Below are 7,336 nucleotides of genomic sequence, written 5' to 3' on the forward strand. Positions count from 1 at the left end.
GGAGAAACTAGATGCATTTCTAGTGATCAGGGTGAAACAAGGATATCTATTATCACCACTATTATTCAATATGCTACTAGAAATGTTAGCTGTAGCAATTAGACAAGATAAAGAAATTGAAGGAATAAGAATAGGCAAAGAAGAAACTAAGTTATCACTCTTTGCAGATGATGTGATGATTTACTTAGAGAATCCCAGAGATTCAAGTAAAAAACTACTTGTAATAATAAACAACTTTGGCAAAGTTGCAGGTTAAGAAATAAATCTGCACAAATCTTCTGCATTCCTATATATTAGCAACAAAGTTCAACAGCAAGAGATAGAAAGAGAAATCCCATTTAAAGCTAGGGTAGACACTATAGAATACTTGGGAGTTTACCTGCCAAAACAAACCTAAGGAATATATGAACACAATTACAAAATACTTTTTGCACAAATAAAGTCAGAGCTAAGTAAGTGAAAAAATATCAGCTGGCTCATGGGTAGGCCAAGACAATATAATGAAAATGACAATTCTACATAAATTAATTTACTTTTTTAGTGCCATACCAATTAAACTATCAGATAATTATTTTCTAGAGCTGGATAAAATAATATCAAAATTCATCTGGAAGAACAAAAGGTCCAGAACATTAAAGGTACTAATGAAAAGAAATGCTAGGGAAGGTGGCCTAGCGCTACCAAATTTCAAATTGTACTATAAAGCACCAATTATCAAAACCACTTGGTACTGGCTAAGAAACAGAAGGGTAGACAAGTGGAATAGACTTGGCACTCAAGACACAGTAGGCAAGGAATATAGCAACCTGTTTGATAAACCCAAGGACCCCAGCTCCTGGGATAAGAACTCACTGTTCAACAAAAATTGTCTGGAAAAGTGGATAACAGTGTGGCGGAAACTAGGCATAGGCCCATGCCTGACACTGTACACAAGAATAAAGTCCAAATGTGTATACAATCGAGGTATAAAGATTGATACCATGGACAAACTGGAGGAGCAAGGAATAGTGTATTTATCAGATTTATGGAGAAGGGAAGAATTTTTGACCAAAGTAGAGATAGAAAGCATTATGAAATGCAAGATAGATAATTTTGATTCCATTAAACTGAAAAGTTTTTGCTCAACCAAAATTCAGAGGGATCTAGTAAATTGGGAAAGAATTTTTACAGCTAATCTCAGAGATGAAGGCCTAATTTCTGGCATATGTAGAGAACTCAGTCAAATGTACAATACAAGTCATTCCTCAATTGATAAATGGTCAAAGAATATGAATAGGCAATTTTCAGAGGAAGAAATTAAAGATACTTATAATCATATGAAAAATGCTCTAAATCACTTTTGGTTAGAGAGATGCAAATCAAAACAACTCTGAGGTACCACATCACACCTATTAGATTGGCAAACATGACAGAACAGGAAAATGATAAATGTTGGAGAGGATGTGGGAGAGTTAGAACACTAATTCATTGTTGGTGGAGCTGTGAGCTCATCCAACCATTCTAGAGAGCAATTTGCAACTATGCCCAAAGGGCTACAAAAATGTGCATACCCTTTGACCCAGCAATATCGTTACTAGGACTGTATCCCCAAGAGATCATAAAAATGGGAAAGGGTCTCACATGTACAAAAATATTTATAGCAGCACTCTTTGTAGTTGCCAAAAACTGGAAATCAAGGGGATGCCCATCAATTGGGGAATGTCTGATAAGTTGTGGTATATGAATGTAATGAAGTACTATTGTGCCATAAGAAATGATGAAAAAGAAAACTGCAGAGAGGCCTGGAAGAACTTATATGATCTGATGCTGAGTGAAAGGAGCAGAACCAGGAGAACTTTGTGCATAACAACGACCACAGTGTGCAAGAGCGGTAGACTTGGAACTTCATAATAACGCAAGAAGTTAAAAAAAAAAATAATTCCCAATGGTTTTCTAAGACAAAATGCCTTCCACACTCAGAGAAAGAACTATGGAATTCATTTGGAGAATGTAGCAGATCATGTTTGTATGTGTGTGTGTGTGTGTGTGTGTGTGTGTACTATGTTTAAATTTGTTATATGATTTCTTCCATTTATTTTAGTTCATCTACACAACATGACTATAGTGAAAACATTCATTCATATGTAGATCCTATTTAGAATTGTATGCTGTCGTGGTGAGGGAGGGGAGTGGTGGAGGATAAGTGGGGGGATAAAAATCTAATTTCTTTGGTAGTGATTGTAGAACACTAATAAATAAATGAATGAATGAATGAATGAATGAATGAATGAATGAATGAATGAATGATTGAATGAATATATTAAAAATATAAAAACAAAGAAATGCGAACCTACTCTTAAATCTTCATGTAAAGCAAAGACTAACAGCTCCTCCCTGTGTGATCTGCCCTTCTTTTTTTCCTAGGAGGTGAGCAAACATGCTTCAAACTTAGCATGTTTCAAATCAATGATCACCATCTATCCCTGACCTTCCTCTTCTAATCAGCAATCAACTACTATTGATTCTACTTATCATATTTAATAGGAACAAAGACAGTAAATTGGTTACCATTTAACCTTAGAAGTCATATTGTGTTGTCTTTGCTTGAGCCTTTCATTTAAATTTGCTATTTTGTTCTTCAGAGATCATAGTAATCCATAAAAAAAGTTACTCAGAGACTATTGGCATTATTAGCAACAACGAAATGAGCTTTTGTTGCAGGAGAAAATTTGGATTCTCAAAAATATTACAAATCTTCCTTAAAACAATATAGGTCACTCTCTTCCCTCTATTAATTCTTATTGTTCACCCTCACTGACTGTATGCACATACATACATACATGTATATAGGGAAACAGAGATAAATAGGCATACATAGAATGTTGCATAGAACATAATTCATAAATAATAAATGACATGATGTAGGTTCAATCATGTCAGCATAATGAATGTCATATTATGCCATGCATTACATATACACAATATACAGTGTTGGTTAGTTGGTTCTTGTCCTTCGTTTTCGAAGAGGACCAAAATGACATCACCGTGATAAAATAAAATTTCATTGTGTCCAACTGTGGCTGATCAGACCAATATGAGCTTGGAATGCTCTACCACAGGTTGGGCACAGATAGTCTGTGTGAATATTTGGGGTGGATACCCCAAATTTGCGCATTTTATGTTTACTTTGTGCTGTCTCAATTCTGCTTTGCTCATAGAGCACAGCACCCTTTCTGATATGGGAATGCCACGCTGAGCAGTCCTGTGTCAGTGTCTCCCATGTTGCACAGTCAAATTCAAAGTACTTGAGAGAAACCTTGAGAGTGTCCTTGCATCACATCTTCTGACCACCATGTGATTGCTTGCCTGATGTGAGTTCTCCATAAAATAGTCTTTTTGACTAGTGCACATTTTGCATTCGAACAACATGGCCAACCCATTGGAGTTGCGTTCTCTGAAGCTTAGATTGAATGCTTGAGCAAGGACTTCAGTGTCTAGCACCTTATCCTCCCAGGTGATCCTCAGAATCTTCCTGAGACAGTTCAAATGGAAGTGATTCACTTTCCTGGCATGGCACTGGTAGACTATCCATGTTTCACAGGCATACAGCAATGAGGTCAGCACAACAGCTCTGTAGACCTTTAATTTAGTAGTCAGTCTAATACCTCTTCTCTCCCAAACCTTTCTTCAGAGCCTCCCAAACACTGAATTAACTCTGGCAATGTGTGCACCAACCTCATTGTCAATGTGCACATGCATGGAAAGCATGCTACCAAGGTACATGAACTTATCCACAGCATTCAAAACTTTTCCATTTGTTGTAACCAATGCTTCCATGTATGGATGGTGTGGTGGTGGCTGATGGAACACCTGTGCTTCCTTGATGTTAATTATTAGGCCAAAATTAGCAAAGACAGCAGAGAATTGATCCATACTTGGTTGCATCTCAGCTTCAGAGATTGCATTAAGTGCACAATCATTTGCAAACAGAAAATCATGCACCAACACTCCTTCCACTTTGGTCTTGGCTTGTAACCTTGTCAAATTGAAGAACTTACCATCAGTATGGTAGTTGACCTTGATGCCATATTCATCTTCATTGAAAACATTTGACATCATGGCTGAAAACATCATGCTGCAAAGCATGGGAGCAAGCACACAACCCTGTTTCACTCCTTTGGTGACTACACCCTACAGTATATATACACAGTATATATATATGTAGATATATATATATATATATATATATATATACACAGTATACATATATATATATATACACATACTGTATATATACTGTGTATATATACAGTATATATATGTACATACTGAGTATATATATATGTGAAACATAATATATATGCAACATATAATATACACATGCAAGGTGTAATGTATTATGTGTATATGTTATGCATATGTTTACATGTTATACATATGTACATATTGTATACATAACTTTTTTTCCAGAAATAGAATGACTGACAGGAAGTGTCCAGAATGCTAGACTTTCAGTCAGGTAAACTTGGGTTCAGATGTTGTCTCCACTATGTGCTGCTCCCGTGACCATGGACTTAAAATGGTTTAGACTGGAAATGTTGTTTTCTTATTGTTATCATCACTATCCTTCCTCATCTCTATCTCATCACTTTCCTGGTTTTTTTCAAGTCTCAGCAATCATTCCACCTTGTTCAAGAAACTTTCTCCCATCCTCTTTGATGTCAGCTCTTTCTGTCTGACGTTATCTCTAAGTTATCCTGCATATAACTCATTTCTACATAATTGTTTGCATATTCTCTGCCCTAATAGAGAGCTCATTGAGAACTGGGAGCTTAGATCTTTAAAAATTAATCCACTGGGGAAGGAGATAATTGGGGGGTGATAGAAGGAAGGGCAAATGAGAGCAGTGGGTAATAAGTAAACATATTTGAGGATGGACGGGGTCAAAAGAGAGAAAAGAATAAATGGGGAGCAGGATCATGTATAACCTGTATCAAAATGCTTGCCTTCTCAACGGGGATGAGTGGAGAGAGAGGAAGGGAGAGATTGTGGAACTCAAAGTTTTTAAAAACAAATGTTAAAAATTGTTTTTACATGCAACTAGAAAATAAGAAATACAGGCAATGGGATATAGAAAACTATCTTGCCCTACAGGAAAACAGAAGGGGAGGGGGATAAGAGACAGGGGGGCAGTGATAGAAGGGAGGGTAGATTGGGGGAAGGGGTAATCAGAATGCATGCCATCTTGGTGTGGGGTGAGGTGAGAGTTGGAGAGAAAATTTTGGACTCAAAATCTTGTAGAAGTGAATGTTGAAACCCCCCCCCCAAAAAATAAAAAAAAAAATAATTCTCCATTTTTTTTTCATATGGCTAGTATGTAAGCACAGTGCCAGGAATATAGCAGCTACTTATTTATGTTTCTTGATATGACTTGCCTTTTCTTAGAGCACAAAGGTAGTAAGTGTCAATCCCAGAATTGGAACTCAGGTTCATTGACTCCAAATTCAGTACTTCAAATGTAGTAATCTTTCAACTATATCATACTGCTGTTCAAGTTAGAAAAAATAAAAGAATTAACATTATTTGTAATAGATTTTCTACATGTCCCAAGGCTATGCTTGCCAGCTGAACAAGCTCTTAGAGATTTCATCAATACAGCTAAATGATGAATATGCTCCCCAGCTATACAGACTGGTTAAGTATGGAGAAGATCTTTTCTCTAGAGGCTGACACTAGTTGTCACTAGAAACATTTATTAAGTATTCATCATGTACCAGGTACTAGGAATACAGCCATAATGGATGAGACAATCCCTAATTACAATAAGATTACTTTTTTTATTTTTTCAAAATTAAATCTTAATTAAAAACAAAATTAAAAAGATTTTCAAAATTAAATCTTTTCAATAAATAAAAGTTGATGTTCTCTCCTCACCCTTCCTCACAGGAAAAAAAAAAAACAAAAAATTAAAACAAAATCTGTGTAAGAAATATGGATACTTAAGAGCAAAATTGTTCTCTTGGTGGCCACATACTCAAAATATATGTGTTACACTGTGTTGCATCTTTCATACTGTGTCTTGCATACCCAGTCTGTCAAAAGGTAGGTAGTACGTTTCATCATTGATTATCTGGAATCATGGCTGATCATTGGATTGATTAGAATATCTAAAGTTTTCAGTTGTTTATTTTTATAGTGTTATTTTTATTGCATAAAATGTTCTCCTTATTCTGTTCCCTTACCTCTGCTTCAACTCATGTAAATCTTCTTAGATTGCACTGTAACTGTCCTTTTCATCATTCTTATGGCATGATATTTGACTTTATTCATATATTATGGTTTATGCAACCATTTCTCATTAGTTGGGCAACCCCTAATTTCTAGTTATTCACTATTACAAAAAAAATATTTTTGTATATATTAGTACTTTTCCTCTTTCTTGAACCTGTAAAAAATTTACATGCTAATAAGGGAGACAGATATACACAGATATTCTGCACACACATACATATATAATACATATGAGTATATAATATATGATTATAAATAACATGAATATTAAGTATACACACAGACATACACACATGCATATATATTTATATGTTTATACATATATATGCATGTACATATATATATATATATATATATATATATATATATATATATATAGGAGTTAAATGGAAAATTATTTAGGAGGGAGAACACTAGGGAAGAGAGAGTAAGGACAAACTTTTATTTTGGCCTTAGAAACTCAAAAAGACCAACTCTTAAGGAAAGGGAGAGTTGTGATTAAATCACAGTTTCTGTAAGTATTTAATTAAGCAATAAATGAGGTCAATCTCACTTAATTAAAGTTCTTCCTGAAGTTATTTTCTCCTCACCTCTTAGATGCTCTCTGACCCTTTTCCAGAGTGTTTGAACTTGGTGCCTTATTCATGTAATTGACAGACCTAAGGAAGGAGACTTCTGAATGGGAACTGATTCTAGCAGGAGGAGTTAACAGGAACATGCAGCTAAGAGTCCCTTCCAAAGCATGAAAAAGGACTTGGTGTCCTTTTGTATTTTCTTTGGAGCTCTACAGAGCAGCTGACAAAGTGCCTTACGATGGATCTGTTCCCCATAAATGCTGCTAATTTGCAAAGACAAAATTATGTAAGAAACAATGATAATCTTGCGGGTAACAGATTTTTGGATACCATCTAAAACTGAATTCCTAGCTAATAAATCACATCTGACCACTGAGACTTATTTATGGTGGTAGATATGGACAATATTTCAATGACATATCCCATCTGATATCTCATTACAGCATTCAAACCTAGTATCCTGTGTGTGTGCTTAGTATGGTGGTGCCTGA

This window comes from Notamacropus eugenii, chromosome 1 (assembly GCF_028372415.1).
Source record: "Notamacropus eugenii isolate mMacEug1 chromosome 1, mMacEug1.pri_v2, whole genome shotgun sequence".
NCBI classification, from domain to species: Eukaryota; Metazoa; Chordata; class Mammalia; order Diprotodontia; family Macropodidae; genus Notamacropus; species Notamacropus eugenii.